This window comes from Pleurodeles waltl, chromosome 6 (genome assembly GCF_031143425.1).
Source record: "Pleurodeles waltl isolate 20211129_DDA chromosome 6, aPleWal1.hap1.20221129, whole genome shotgun sequence".
Lineage (NCBI taxonomy): Eukaryota > Metazoa > Chordata > Amphibia > Caudata > Salamandridae > Pleurodeles > Pleurodeles waltl.
This window is the reverse complement of record NC_090445.1, coordinates 111,552,339-111,568,596: the sequence shown is the minus strand read 5'-3', so window position 1 is coordinate 111,568,596 and position 16,258 is coordinate 111,552,339.

Genomic DNA, 16,258 nt, shown 5'->3' with positions numbered 1-16,258 from the left:
TTTCCAACATGATGCCCCTAAATAGTGAAGTCCGGATGATGTCAGGAGTCAAGTTGGGGCTTTGAGGCCATGTGGCCCTTTAGTACTTTGGACAGGCCATTGGCCCAATCTGTACATTGATGTGTATAAAGTTATTTATTCATTCATTATGGTGGCTGTTGGTAGCAAATTACAGTTGTTGTACTACAGGTATGTGTCCTTGCATTCTTTGCTCCTGGGTCCTGTAACTGTTGATGTACTGTGCAGCTGGTTATGTGTGTGTGTGATATGTGATGTATGTTGTGCATGTGTGTGTCACTCTCCTTTTTCTCCCTCCCTCTCTCGTGTGCTAAGCGGCTGTACTCACTGTCATCGTCTTTGTTGCCGCTCCAGGACGGCCATGGCGTGGTAGAGCATCGGTAAGACTTGGAGTTCCGGTTCCATGGGGGCCGCGGATTCCTCTGTGTACCTGAAGGTGAGTCTTTCCTTTTCTGTAATGTGGTTCTGCCAGGCTTTTGATGGCTTTGCTAACGCCCCGGAAATCCTGGCGGTTTGCTATGTCATAATATGGTGGGTGGTACCTTGATAATTGAGGTAGTTTGTTTCCACCTAGTTGTAGCTTGCAAAAGCAGTATACAGCATATCTATTATTGACAATCACAAAATAAATATGTATTCAGGTGAATTTATTTGTCATTTGATATACTTGAGCAACTTTACTGTTTTTCACTATTCATAAAATCTGAGTACAAAGTTAATCAAAATTGTAAGAGTAAATTAAGTGTGTAAATTACTCAAACATGTCACCCTCGTGACTAGACCCTTCTGTTTGTGAATATCCCCCAGAAACCTCATTTTGGTGGAGCCATGCAAGTTTCACTTATGGAGTAAGCTTACACTCAGATTATATGAATAGCCAAAAAGCAGTAAACGTACTCAAAAATGTGAAGTAGTCAAAAATGTAATTTACCTTTGTGAATCAGACCCTTTATGTTTCGTGTCATAACTCTCTGTTCCTTATGCCCTTTGACTCTACCTACATTGTTTCTTTGCAGCAACCTCCTTCTACACGCAGTTCTGATCTAATAAATATAACAGGTACTTGAAAACGTGACCACTATGAAAGTTTTAAATTCCATTCCCAGACCAGGAGGAAGGCATCTCTTGATTCTCAGCTTTGGGTTGCACTGTCTATTGACAAGGCCTACAGGGAGTTCTCAAAAGGTGTATCATCTCACTAAACAGAGCTTTACATGAGCCATGTCTTGAGTGATGTCATAATACATCTCAAAACCCCAGCAGATGTCATCAAGCAAAGCAGCATTCTAGAACACCTATTGCTGATGATTGTTAGCAATGCATGACTGGGAGCTGTCTCACATAAATTCCGGGGGTAGCACAAGTTCTCTATGACACCCACGGTCCCCTATAATGACATCACAGATTTTACCCCCTCTGATGACACTATAGAAAATACTTCTCATCCCAAGATTAAGCCCACACCAGCCTCTTTTTTGCTGCTCGGGGATTATGGAATGGTCAAGGTGTAGAACCTATATAAAGTAGACATTGCTTTAAGTAATCTGTACTTTCTGTTTCCCCAACCAGCCTCGTGACCATTGAGAATGTGGGCATCAAGGGCAGCCCTAGAGATATGACTGTGCAAGTCATGTGTAGTAGCTGCTACTCATAGCTTCCTATAACTGACGTTCACAAAGGCCTATTGCCACACACGGCTTCGCACGCCACACTGCCACATTCAGCTTCTCAGGAACCTCACAGGAAACCAATGCAGAAGAGATGGTGTATTCAGATTAGAGATGTGTGTTTCTGCTGTACACAAGACCACTGACTGCGTAAGGCATTTGAGTCAATCTGTTGCTAAGTGCAACAAACCCCATCAGTGTTTATACTTGCTGGCTTTTCATCATGTCTACTTCCAGTGCTATGTAACAGCAAAACTGGCCAGCGCTAAGCACTGAGTAGAAATTATATATTTCAATGGCACTTTTTGTTCAGCGCTCCAACATACATGAGTCCTGGTCTGTGCTATAGAATGAATCATGTAAAAAATACAAACATTCAGTTCTGCAGACATCAGACAGATTGTGGAACATATTTTTGTGACAGTCTTCACTGCTGAGATCACTGATAGCTTTGAGTCCAAAATAAAACCTATATATCTATTTTTATAGATAAATGACACAGGGCCATGGAGAGAGGCCAATGAAATGGGTGCGATGTGAGTTCACCTCAGCAGCACTAAGAAAGTTTGGCAGCATTGCCAAAGTGTCTCTTCTAGTGCCTTCAGTTTGGGACGCTTGCTAGAGAGTAAGGAACTTGCCAGTAACATGTTGGGCCAATAGAGATTTTGAGATATATGTGGCATCATCAATGTACATTAGGTACCCCACATTGACCACGAAAAGTGTTGGAGAGCTGACACCACAGGTAATACTGATGAGGATGGAGAAGGAGGTGGCCAATTTAAACTTGGGAGATCTGTTAGAAAGGAACCATTATAACTCTACTGAGAGCAGGGTTTATGACAAGCCATTGCAAGAGTATTCTGTGCACAACATATCAAATGCTGCATGGAGGTTACATTAGATCAAAGAACATGCCTGCGTCTAGATAAGAGCCACCAGCAGATTTTCTCGGATGATGATGGTGGATGTCTCATTTCCTTATCATGAGTAGAAGGTATTCAGATTATTTCTATCCAGAGAAGATAAAGTTTAGTGCTGAGCAACGATTTGCAGAACTTTGGCGAGGGAGTGGGGACCGAAAGGAGATGCTGTGTTTAAGCTTCTTTGACAGTGCGTCCCTGGGGAGCCGCAGATTATGCCACTGTGAAGAGAGGCATTGGTGAACTTTGTGATAATTGAAGATTGGCTGGTTGACAGATGTTTAAGTCCTTGGCTTTGTTGTCATCACTACAAGGTCCGGTGGTCATTAATGCTCTGATGATCATGAAGCCTCCTGAAAGAAGAGGATTTGCAGAATATGATGCTAGAGGGGTTGGCTTCGACTGTGGGCATAGATCGAGTATCAGCGACAGAAAAATCTTTGGACTGCAGAGCGTTATTTTTAATCACAGAAGTGTACAATAAGATTATCATATAGTTCCTGAGATGGGACAAAAGCAGATGAAGGGATTGAGAATGCTGCCATATTTTGTCAGACCTTGAAAGTTTCTTGGCCAGATAATCAGATTCAAATAAGATTTTTACAAGGACATGTGCAAGTTAAGCCATGCGGTCACTGGTAGTAGCTTTCAGTCAAAGTGGGTAGTTAATCTATTTAAAAAAAAATGAACTAAAATTATTCACTGTATTGTGTTCACTCTAAGTTACTCAGCGTCAACACACATGAGAGTGATAATGCTGCAAGACAACCTTGCAGGTTTCACTGGGCATTCTTCACTCCGTTATCTTCGTAACATACCCCCATGGCACTACTGGGTGCTTGCTTCCGCCGAAATTGGCTGCTTTGTTGCATCTTGGCTTCCGAATGTTTGTATGTACGTTGTTACATTTTGGCTTCACAGTATTTGTATGCACATTGTTGCACTTTTATTTGACAGTGTTTGTCTGTACTTATTTGCGCCTTGGCTTGACCGAGTTTGTATGCACTTTGTTGCACTTTTATTTGACAGTGTTTGTCTGTACTTTGTTGCACCTTTGCTTTACAGTGTTTTGTCTGTACATTGTTGCATCTTGGCTTGACAGTGTCTGTATGTACTTTGTTACACCTTGGCTTGACAGTATTTGTATGCACTTTGTTGCACCTTTGTTTGACAGTGTTTGTATGTACTTTGTTGCACCTTTGTTTGACTTGTTTGTATGTACTTTGTTGCACCTTTGTTTGACAGTTTTTATCTGTACTTTGTTGCACCTTTGCTTGACAGTGTTTTTCTTTACTTTGCTGCATCTTGGCTTGACCGCGTTTGTATGTACTTTATTGCACCCTTCTTTGACTTGTTTGTGTGTACTTTGTTGCACCTTTGCTTGACATTGTTTGTCTGTACTTTGTTGCACCTTTGCTTGACACTGTTTACCTGTAATTTGTTGCATCTTGACTTGACCGCGTTTGTATGCACTTTGTTGCACCTTTGTTTGACAGTGTTAGTCTGTACTTTGTTGCACCTTTGTTTGACAGTGTTTGTATGCACTTTGTTGCACCTTTGTTTGACAGTGTTAGTCTGTACTTTGTTGCACCTTTGTTTGACAGTGTTAGTCTGTACTTTGTTGCACCTTTGTTTGACAGTGTTTGTCTGTACTCTGTTGCACCTTTGTTTGACAGTGTTTGTCTGTACTCTGTTGCACCTTGGCTTGACGCTGTTTATATGACCGCGTGGTCCTGAATTCACCAAAATCCAGGGTAGCTAAAGAGGCATCTGGCACTGTGTGGCTCCTGGTGACATCACAACACTGGCATCCTTCTCCAATAAGCAGACTTTTAATTACTGCTGAGCGGAGTGGCAAGAAGTGGAGACTACAGAAAGCAACACAAAACAGGGCTCAGGGATCCCTTCTGCTTTCTCTACTTGTTGCTGACTTCATATGGCCCAAGAGTGGGGCTAGCAAGTGCGGGGCCAGCGGCACCAAGGGCCGACCAAGGGTATGTGTTGGGTCCCTGGGCTGCCCTTGGTGGATGTCCATGCTTGTGCCATCTGTGCTAAGCTGCAAGGGTGAGTGCAGGATGGGACGTGGTGATGACTGTAACGCTGAGTGCAGGGAGCGTGGTGAAAGGACTGTCACTCACAAAAGTTGGACGAGGCCTTTTTACATCTGGAGTACTGCCTGGCCTGCTAATGTACACGACCAAAGCTTGTTCATTTGTGATTTTGACTAGCACGTGTACAGATGATAACACAACTCTAAATCTGTCTTCTTTTACGGAATGTAGAGGTTATTGTAGATGGTATTGGTTCACTTTCTGGCAGTGGGGAGAACATCAAGAAATCTCACTTTTAATTCAATGATTTTTTAACAGTGCCACTGCTATTCAACAAGGATTGAAAAAGAAAAACTACAACGTGCACCAAAAACCTAGTAGACATTTGAAAATAATTTCAAAGTTGAGTTTATATCTATATCATCACGATTTTAGTTTAGTATCGACTTAAGGATTGTGAGTAGTATTTCTGCTTGAGAGCATTTGAAGCAAAGTTAGTCTCTGTATTCAAAATGACCTTATGGGCAGCGTGTCATGCAATTGCAATCCTTCAAAAACAGATGAAAACTCACGACTGAAGAGGAGTCCAATGAAAATTCATCATAAGAGGTCTCCCAGAAGCTAAAACTGGCTCTACTTTGAACAAAAAACTGCTTGAACCTGTCACTTTGCCAGAATTAATGCCGGAGAGGCACAAAGAAAAATGGGAAAAGATTAAATGAGAGATAAAAATGGTAACGTGGCAGTGCAAGACTATGACAGAACAAGCGATGGCAGAAAAAATTAAACTGGAGTGGAACATCACATTATAAGAAACTGCAGGAAAGGGACCAATTTAGAAAGTAGGACAGGTACAAGGAAAATCTGGAAAACACCATAAATAGAAAGACAATGGTACGAAGTACACAGTGGTTCAGAGATTAAATGAAATAGAAATGTGAAATTAGTGGACAGTGGTAGAGAACAATAGAATAAAAGTAAAAAGATACAAATTATTGCATGTATGTGAAAGGAAAATGAGATGAAATCAAAGAGTGTGACAAAAAAATGAAACCTGAACTTTAAAAGCTGACAGAAATACAGAGAATAAAAATAGAACCCAGCAGTGAAATACACAGACTATGGGGGTCATTATGACCTGCCGCCCGCCAAGATCTGACCGACATGCGGCCGCCAATGCGGCCGCACCCCCGCCGCGGCCATTTGGAGATCGCAACATAGGAGCCGGCTCCAAATGGAGCCGGCGGTGTTGCGACCGTGCGACGTGTGCAGTTGCACCCGTCGTGCTTTTCACTGTCTGCACAGCAGACAGTGAAAAGCCGCATGGGGCCCTCTCAGGGGGCCCCTGCACTGCCCATGCCAGCGGCAGTGCAGGGGCCCCCAGAGGCCCCACGACTCCCCGTACCGCCAGCCTTTTCCTGGCGGTTCAGACCGCCAGAAAAAGGCTGGTGGTCGGGGACTCGTAATCCCCTGGGCAGCGCTCCAAGCAGCGCTGCCCTGGTGGATTACATTCGCCGGGGCCACTGTGGCGGTAAACCGCCGGCCCCGGAGATGCGACCGCGGCGCTACCGCCGCGGTCAAAATACGCCGGGAGGCACCGCCAGCCTGTTGGCGGTGATCCCGTCGTTTTGTCCCTGCGGTTATAATACCGCCAGGGTCATAATGACCACCTATGTATGTTAGCAGATTAAAATGTGAGTAAAATGCTATGTGCAACTTTGTCTTTCATGTACCACTTCTGTAATGATTGACAGGGTACTGGTTGAAATAATTGTGAAATAACTCACAAATGGGTTAATATACAGATTACAGAGATCTATGTGTCACCTGCTTGCCACAGATTATAATCCCAATAAGAAAACCCAGTTGGGAAATGCACCTATTGCAAGCGTTGTATATATCGGTTTTTGTATAGCACAGAACTGACTTGAGAGTCTGAACAAGGGCAGGACTCAAGCGTTATTAAGCATTATTTTCAGCAAAGGAAGTTGTTTGTGTGTGATGAATCCTGTCATGAACTTGTGTTGTTCTCTGAAGAGGTTGGCCTTCAGCTCCTTTCTGCATTCCAGAAAGGTTGCTCTAGTTCTGGTGCAGATGAGAACGTTCTTCTAGACCCTGCGGGCGTAGATTGATGAGGTTTGTCTTCTCCTCTGGTGGTTTCTGCTTTTTGCAGGTTTTTGGTTTCAAGTCTGGCGTGTCCACCTGGTGTGGTTAATTTTACTGGCAGGTATGAAAGGGTGCTGTTTCTGGTAGCCCTGAAAAAGTAAGATGATGCAGGCTTGGAGGGTGAGCAATTTTCAGGGTTTGCGCAATATGCTTGAGCCTCTTTAGGCCTGTGATGAAATGTACTGCTCCATGCAGGATGCCTCTCAGGGAAGTCAGTGTGGTGTCAGGGAAACCACAAAGTAGGGTGTTGCCACCATCTAGGTGAGAGAGGGCGAAGGCTTGGGCTGGTTTTCTGAAGTTGGTTTCCGGGAGGTAGGGTCTGCCTTTCTTCACGAGGGAAGAGTTGGTACGATGCCGTTTTGTTTTTCGTAGCAACGCCTTCTAGGTCATAGGTTCTAAAGATTTGGGAGTAGACTAGTAGGTTAATGCAGCTACTGCATAGATCTGTGTGTACTGTATGCCATTGATTACCTGCTTTTGAACTTAGTTGGTAAATCCAACTTTTTCACAGATTTGTGTTTAAAGTGATGTCACAGTTTTCAACCATGGTGAAATAGACTAGTGGGTTAATGTGCCTACTGTGTCGACCCTTGTGTATCTTTTTTCAACGCTAGTGAGCAGGCGTCCTCTGAGCAATGCAGTTACACACAGCGAGCTCCAACCATGGTGTAACACAGCTACACAGTGAGCTCTATCACTGGTGTAATACAGTTACACAAGGAAGTCTATCTGTGGCGTAATGCCAAATAATTCCCCCTGAAGAATTTGATGATGGACCCTGATGCTCCCTCATCTCAGATATATTATTTGACTTTGGCCTTAATTGTGGGCCCCCTGAAGCATATTGGGCATGCTGAAGAGTTGACCTTTGAGCTCTATATCAGAAGACTGCTAAGGTTAAAATGGGAAAATTTAAAAAACAAATTGCCTGTTCTGAAAAAATGAAAAGAAAACATTTCATTTTTGTTTTTGAAATGCATACCATTGTCCTTTAAGGAAAACGGGGTGCATTTAAAAAAAACTGCTTAATTTAAAAGCAGTCACAGACATGGTGGTCTGCTGTCCCCAGCAGGCCACCATCACTGTGAGGGTGGCTATTCCCAATGGGGCCGCAAATTATGGCCTACCTCATGAATATTCATGAGGTAGGTCATTTACGACCCCATTGGGGATTGCAAACAGTGACATTGTTTTACATAAGGTTGTGCGACTCACAATTTGTGAATTTCAATACCTAATATTCGTACATGTGGCCCTATTTACCATCCCATAATTTGTGGTGAGCGTCACCTCACGTGATCCAACAACATCCCTTCAATAGACTAAAGCAGAGAGGAAGATCCACTGGGGTTCAGGGCCCGAGTCTAAGCAATGCCCTTAGTCCTCGGCTCAATCCAGAATGTCGCTACCTTCAGTTCAGGAAGTTCCTGAACAACACCAAACTTTTCAGAGGGGCATCCAATTAAATCTTGCTCTCAGCATGGCAGCAATGGACGAACACGGACCCTAGTTCTTTCAAATACAGCTTCGCTCACTCTTCCTGTTTATGCTGTTTTCTTGCACATAGCTCTGTGAAGTGGCCTAGGCAATGTACAGATCCTTTTACATTTTTGAAATAAAGACTTGCAGCACAATTACATTTCACAGTAACTTAAATGATCTGAGCCCGGCCTCTGGTGCTTAGCACAGATGCCCCTCTGCGCCCCTAGAATTTAACTAAGGGTGGAAGTTTTTCAATTATATTATGTCTCTGGCCAGGGGTACCTGTATATCCCATATAGCCATGAAGACCGCTACACAACACTCTTAGGGAAAAACAGGTTAACCTGCATATCTTCTTAACATTTATTAATGTATAACTGCGCACACCATGTCCCAATCGTGAGGAGGTTCAAAAGAGTGCAAAATCATGGTGATGAACCAAAGAGTCAGGTTTGCAACGACTGTTTATAGAAGGCGGGCCCATTGGATGGGACAAGCAGTATAAAGCCCTCAACTACATGAAGTGAAGATAGGATAGCATTCTGGGGATACCACTCGTGTAATCGGAAAAAAGGACCCAAAAAGTTACTGACCACCAAAAATGAGACCCTAGCAAGATGTGTACTACAATTCAAGGAAGTAAAATGGGCCCCCCTGACCTCTTGTTGAGCTGTAAAAGAAAGCACTGGGTTTCAAAATATAACCATAATGGGGACGCAGTGCGTGCCAACCCGCCCGATTCAGCCGGGAGACTTCCGATTTCATGGCTAGTCTCCCGTCTCGCATGCAAAAAGCCGCTTTGTCTGCGGCCTTCAGTTGACAGGGCCTGGCCTTGTGTGACTTGGAATATGCACTGCCAGGAACCTGCTCCTACAGGCCACCGTACAACACATTTTTTTTCACGCTCTCTTTGTCTGCCATAGCGCTTTCTCCATGCTTCTGACAGAGAAACAAAAAGTATATTTACATTTCTGCTATCTGCTCCTGCAGCAGCACACTTGCAAGCTGTAACAATGACGATCACGGACTCAGTTCTTCCTTTCAAGAAATCTTTAATGTACATTGCAAATGCATAAAAAGTACACCTCCAGCACCGTCTAACTCCAGGCGCGATCTATGCCTTTATTTGGATCCTTGGCAGATTTTTTAAGAAAAGTGACTAAGGTAGGATCCAATTCGGGGATCTCTGTCACCTTGGAGGGGAAATCCGGCCTGGGGCATTCAGACGCAGTCTGGAGCGAATCTCCTTATCAAAGCTATGCCTGATGTGGGATTCCACATAATCCGCTACTTCAGGAGGTGGCAACCACAGCCGGGGATGGACAATGTCTTCCGGCTCAAAGGTCAAGACTCTAGGAGCAGAAGCTTCCTGGTGATGAGTCTTCTTTTTGCACTTCCGAGGGGGGTCATCCCCTTGCTCAGATGAATGATCAGAAGAAGAAGAAGAAGATGGGTCACTCGCAGCTTTCTTTTGTGTTGCTGTATTGTAATCATGGTCCCTGGCCATATTTCTGATAAGGCTTTCAAAGTCCGCTGAATGCGGGTTATGACTCTGTTTAGTGGCTTGGGTACCAGCAGATAGGGATGGTTCCATAATGGACTGAATGCCTGAAGGGGCTACCCAGCCCTGTTGTTCCACAAAACCCAGAAGGTGGTGCTTAATGGGTTTGATAGCCTGTGCCAAGGCTTGGTTAACTGTATGACGCACCCTAGCGTCCAGGGCATATACTAAGTCTTGCTCAAAAGAACCAGCAGGTTAATCTAAATAATAGCCATCATCCGCCTCGTCTTCATAGCCAGCCATGCTGTAACACAGCAGAGGGGCTGCAGAGGAGCAGAAATAAATATATATGCAGGGCAAAATAATTATTACTTTTTAAGGTGTGGAGGGAGCTGCCCTGGAAGCAGAAAGACAATGTAATCACAGGCCCAGCCTGAATACAAATGTGTTGCAACACCAGTGTACAGGCACCGGGGTGTAAATGGGGAGCATAATCCGGCAAAGAGACAAAATAATACGCGTCTCTAGTAGTACAAACAATACTAGTACAAACAAAACGCTCCGATTTATGAGCGTGTTAAATTTAGAACTCTGCGAGCTCAGAATGCTGCCACACGCGATCCTAGAAGGCAAACAATTAGACGCTCGGCAACGAGAGCTCTAAAATTTTAAACGAAACTGAAACTGAAGCCGTATAAATAAAAAGAGGACTGCGCGGAGATGAGCGCGTCCTCACTCCCCTGCTCCCACCCCACTTAGTATGGAAAGCGAGCCGATCGGTCACTCCAGGGAGGGAAAAAAACGCTCCCAATCTGAAAAGGCACACACAGTGAAAAACGCTGCACAGCAAACGATTAATGTAAAATTAATGCACTTAACTGGCTGTGACGCAGCAAAGAAAGAGGAGTTGTTTGGTGTGAGGCAACACTTTATAGACGTCCTCCTCTATGGTTATCACGTGACATATACAGACATTGGGAAATGTAGTTTTTTGTTTTAATCGTTTTTGATTGGCTGCTGTTAAATAAAGAGCATAGAAAGAGAAGCATAATCCTCGCCTCCGTGTCCTTAATAGAATTGAAAAATTCTTAACGCGAATGCTAGAATTTTTTTTACCCTCCCCTAACATTCTAACACATCTCTAAACGCACTATGAAACGTAACAACATTCCACAATGCTCGCGCCTACCTTCTAATACTTACCATCACTGCACACCCCCTTTCCTTAAACAAGAGTAATATTCCCCTTATAATGGAATTACATAACTTGAAACCGACAATTATTTAATTATATATAAATACACCTGATCTCTAGAAACACAAAAATAATATTTTACATCTTCAAAGCAGTACTTTTTTCACATACAAAATTATCTAATGCTCTGGGTTTTCTTAAAATTTTCCCAAATATACTCTTCCTTTCTTCATCACCATTCACACATTCTCTCCTCTCCTTACTACAACTTCCTACGTTTCCCTCAACTTCACTCAATCATACCTCTCTCTACTATATTCTGTTCTACCATATACTGTGCCATAACACTACCTTCATCCATCCTGCTGTTTCCCCATTTTGCTATAAAATACTCGACCACCAATATCTATCGCCTTTACCATCTTGCATTTCTTCTCCAATCACCCCTTCATTATCATTTACAGATCTTGCAATGGCAATGCGACTCCTGTGACAAATGCTACCATCTTCCAGTTCAACAGTGTTCTTCATGACTCTCTCTGATCCTTATCGGCTTGTCAAATCTACTTTCTCCTATGGCCACCTTCCTGACTGTCTTAACTCGAATCCATTGTCTGCTTTTACATGCACTTCTTTAGTGCCATGTTTACTGTCAAAATAAATCTTATTCTTTTCTTGTGATTCCAAAATACACCTCCTCACATCTTTCTTTTCCCATTTCAATTGTTTACTTCTGTGCATCCATCCAGAATTTACTCTGGAAAAAGGTAATCTGTATCTCATTAATCCAAAAGGACTTTGACCAACTGGTTCAGTGGGTGTCATTCTATATGCCCATAACATTCTTTTGAATTTATACTCCCAATTTTTCTTCCTTTTACTCGCCAACTGTATAATACCTTTAATTACTCTATTCATTGGTTCCACAACAGAGTTCCCCCTGGGATGATACAATGCAGTGAACTTTTGTTCAATCCCGGCTAACTTTACAAATGTTCTGATTTCCTCAGACTTGAACTGTACCCCATTATCCATTAATATGGTTGCAGGAAATCCTTTTCTCAGAAATACTTCCTCCAGAAATTCTATCACCACTTTAGTGTTGATTTTTTTTTAACAATAGAAAACACCTGGAAAATATGTCCACCAACACTATTACATATCTGCATGTACCATCACTCCATGTAATAGGACCCATAATATTCAACGCTACTTCATCCTATGGCATTTTGGGACATCCTAACGAGAACATGGATGGATTTAATGTTTCTGGGCTTCGTCACTAGTTTCACAATCCATACACATGCCTTTCGATATCCAAATCTACCTTAGGTCACCAATACAATAGTTTTACGCCTCCTTTAGTACGGGTGATGCCAGAATGTCCTTCATGTCCGATGGATATAAATTTCCGCCCAATACCAAAGGGAGGAATACTTTTACCACCTTTACATAAAAACTCATCCTCAACGCTCAATTCGTCTCTGACTTCCCAGAACGCTTACAACTCCTCCTTTATTTTAGTTTTTTTATCCTTACTCCATCCATTCACTATTTTATCTTTTACTTCTTTCAACACTTGATCTTTACTATACTCAATCATCCCTTCTTCTTTTTGTATAGTTTTCTCAACCCCTTCTGTACCTATTCCTGCCACATACCATTCCTTCCATGGATCTTGATCCAACTCTTTCAAGGGTATTGACATCCTACTTAAGAAATCTGCAGTAACATTTTTAGCTTCTGGTACATATAGTACATACTATGCAAAGCCTTGGAGCCTCATGGATAATCTTGCTATTCTTGCAGATGCTCTAGATAACCGATCTGTGGTCAACAACTTTGTAAGAGGTTTATAATCAGACCTCAAGTTGTATCTTTCCCCCATGTAAACTTACGGAAATGCTCCAGGGCCCACACACGCTAGGGTTTCTCTTTCTATCACAGAGTACTTTTCCTCCGTGGGTGACAGTAAAGGAGAAGCAAGTGCAACCACATACTCTTCACCCATTTCATCCTTCTGAGTCAATACACTACCCATTCTCTTGCTACTCGCATCTGCGATGACAATTGAGTTTGCATTAGGATCAAAACCTTGCAACAAAGAAGCATTAGCAATCGCATTTGTAATATCTTGAAACGTTTTCTGACAACTGTCATTCCACTCAAACTTGATTTTGTTTTTCAACAACATTCTCATCTGATGAGGTCTATGTGAGAGGTTTTCCACAAATGTTGAGTAGAATTCAGCTAATCCTAAAAATTATCTCAACTCATCCTTTGATTTAGGTGATGGTGCACTTACAGTAGCTTCAACTAGTTTCTTTTTAGGCTTTATTCCCTCTGGGTTGATTTTATGACCCAAATATGTGATTTGTTTGGGGGGGGCAAACCTACACTTGCTGCTGACAATCCTTTTTCTTCCAGGATACTTAAAACTTTTCCCAATACCTCATCATGATGTTCTCTATTTCTACCCATTACTAAAATGTTATCCTGGAAGAAAGTAACATCAGGTAAATGTCTAAATAGTTGTGTCATTAATCTCTGAAACACAGCCGCTGCTGATGCCAATCCAAACAGCATGTGCTTGAACTGGTAACAGCTGAACGGTGTACAGAATGTGGCCAGTTGTCTACTATGGTGATCTAACTCTACCTGATGATATGCTGCAGACAAATCCAAGGTAGAGAACCACTTTGCTTTTCTAGTCAAAGACAAAATTTCATTTATTCAAAGAGGTGGGAACTGGTCCACTACGATGTTGTTGTTCAGTCATCTCAAATCTATACACAACTGTATCTTGCCATTAGATTTATGTGCTACAACCAATGGTGAGACCCACTCAGATGTTTGTAGAGGGTCAATGACTTGTGATTTAAGTAACTTCTGTAATTCATTCTGCACTTCCTGTCTTACAATGAAAGGAATATTCCACACTTTTTGAATCTTCAGTGTGACTCCTTCCTTAAGTTGAATGTGATCAGTAAACCCTTTCAATCGACCAACTTTTTCTTGGGAAACTCTTGGAAATTCCTGTAATATCCATCTTTTAATATCTTCCTCATCACATGCCACTACAACCTTCTCCACACTATTGGGATCTAAAACAATATTTGACTTATTTTGGTCCTTTCAACCCAATATTGAAGGCCCTTGTTTGGCAACATAAAGTTTACACATTGCATGTCTTTGCTTAAATCTAAAGACTAGATGCCTGAACCTCACCATGTCTATTCTGTCTCCTGTAGAACTCTGTGGAGCAATACCTGGAGGTTCTAAATGATTTCCTGTTTCACTTACAAAGTATTTCTGCCATATACTTTCAGCTATGATAGTGTACAGAGACCCCTAGTCAGCTACTACTTGTAATGTGACTCCCCCAAGGGATATCTAACATACAGTTTGTTACTACCTTCCCGTGCAATATTCAACACTACTTTTTTTCACCTTACGTGCCTAGCTTGTTCTTCTCTCTCTTCACTGTCCTCTGAAGATCCTTCTTCTTTACTCTCTTTTACACACGTAACTTTGTTACCACTCCTCTTTCTCAGTTTTTTCTGGCACAGTCTGGCATAATGTCCTACTAACCCACATTCTAAACAGTTGCCATCTTTAGCTGGGCACCCATCAAAATCTCACTGAATGTGATGTGCCACCACACCGAAAACATGACTTTTTTGTCTGTTCTGTATTGTCCACTTTTTTCTTATCCTTCCACATGTCAGCATATCGTCCTCCAGGCTGTAAATTTTTTTGGTTTCCCTCAGATACCTTATTCACTACTTCTAATACTTTATTTTCTTGTGCCAATGTATCTTTAGCACATCGTTCAGATAATTCAGCCTACTTGACCATCGCAACAATGTCTTTAAGATTGGCCTCTCCTTCCACCCACAATATTTCCTGTATAGATTTGTTTTTTTGTGTATATTACTATTTGATCATGAACTAGTTTGTCATATAAATCTCCAAATCTACACGAGCTTGCCAATTTTTTTAAGGCCCACACATATAGGCCCACATTATGACATTGGTGGTATGAACAGCCTACCGCCACGGTGACAGCCGTCAAAAGACCGTCACCGCGGCTACCATCCGTCCGGCAGATTTTGACCACAGCCAGACTTCCGCCACAAGAAGGGTAGAAATCCGGTCATGGCCATACTGGCGGATAGTGGTAAGGTGGCACTGCTACCACCAGCACCGTCACGCCAGTAGACCATTGCCAGCCATATCATGACATATGATACGGTCTGGTGGTGTTCTGCTGGCAGACGCTGCTGACGGTAGCAGCACCCTGTCCCGTTCCCTGACAGAAGGCCAGCTGGATGAAGGTAAGTTGGGCTTCCTACAGGGGAGGGGTGTGGGGGTGTTGTGTGTGCGTGTGGGGGGGAGGGGTTGTGTGCATGAATGTGTGAGTGTGTGCGTGAATGTGTCTGTGTATGTAGTGTTGTTTGTGTGGGTGTATACATGTGTGTGAATGCATGTAAGAATGGAAATGCGAATGAGTGTCTGCATGTCAGTGTTAATGTGTGTACAGATGTGTGCGAGCATGACTGGATGTATGCGTGTATGACAGTGTGAGTGAGTGGGTGTATGCGTGATGCGTGTCTGCTGGTGTAGGCGTGTATGGGGGGTCGGGGATTGGAAGGGGGAGCATAGATGGCAGGGGTGGGGGGCATCTGTGGAGTGTTTGGGGGGGGTGGGTGAGCCTCCTACCAGTGACAGGGAAATAATTCCCTGTCACTGGTAGGGCCTACCATCATGGTTCTTGTGGCATTGTTATGGTGGTAAATTGGCGGGTTGGCTCCAGCCAACCCGCTAGTGTGAAAATGTGGTGGTATGTACCGCCAGCCTGTTGGCGGTACTACCGCCACCTTAACACCTACTGCCGGGGTCATAATGACCCCCATATTCTTCAATGTCTTCATGCTTTTTTTGCTTCCTCTGAAAGAATGCATGACGTGTTACAGCAATACACACAGTAGGTGAACATTTTCTTTAAAGTCCTGGATTGCACCTTTAAAGACATCACTATCACCATTGCTTATGTCTGGTTTTTGCAACTGGTTATAAATATGCAATCCTTCTGGACCTAAACAGTGCATGAGAATTATTTTCTTTCTCTCTGCTGTAAATGAACCACAACAATCTTACATATTAGCTATATAATTCAGGAAATACTCTTTCCACTAATTCCATTGTACTTCAGGTTCTCCTGGAGATGCCAAAAATTATTTTGGCGAGTTTAA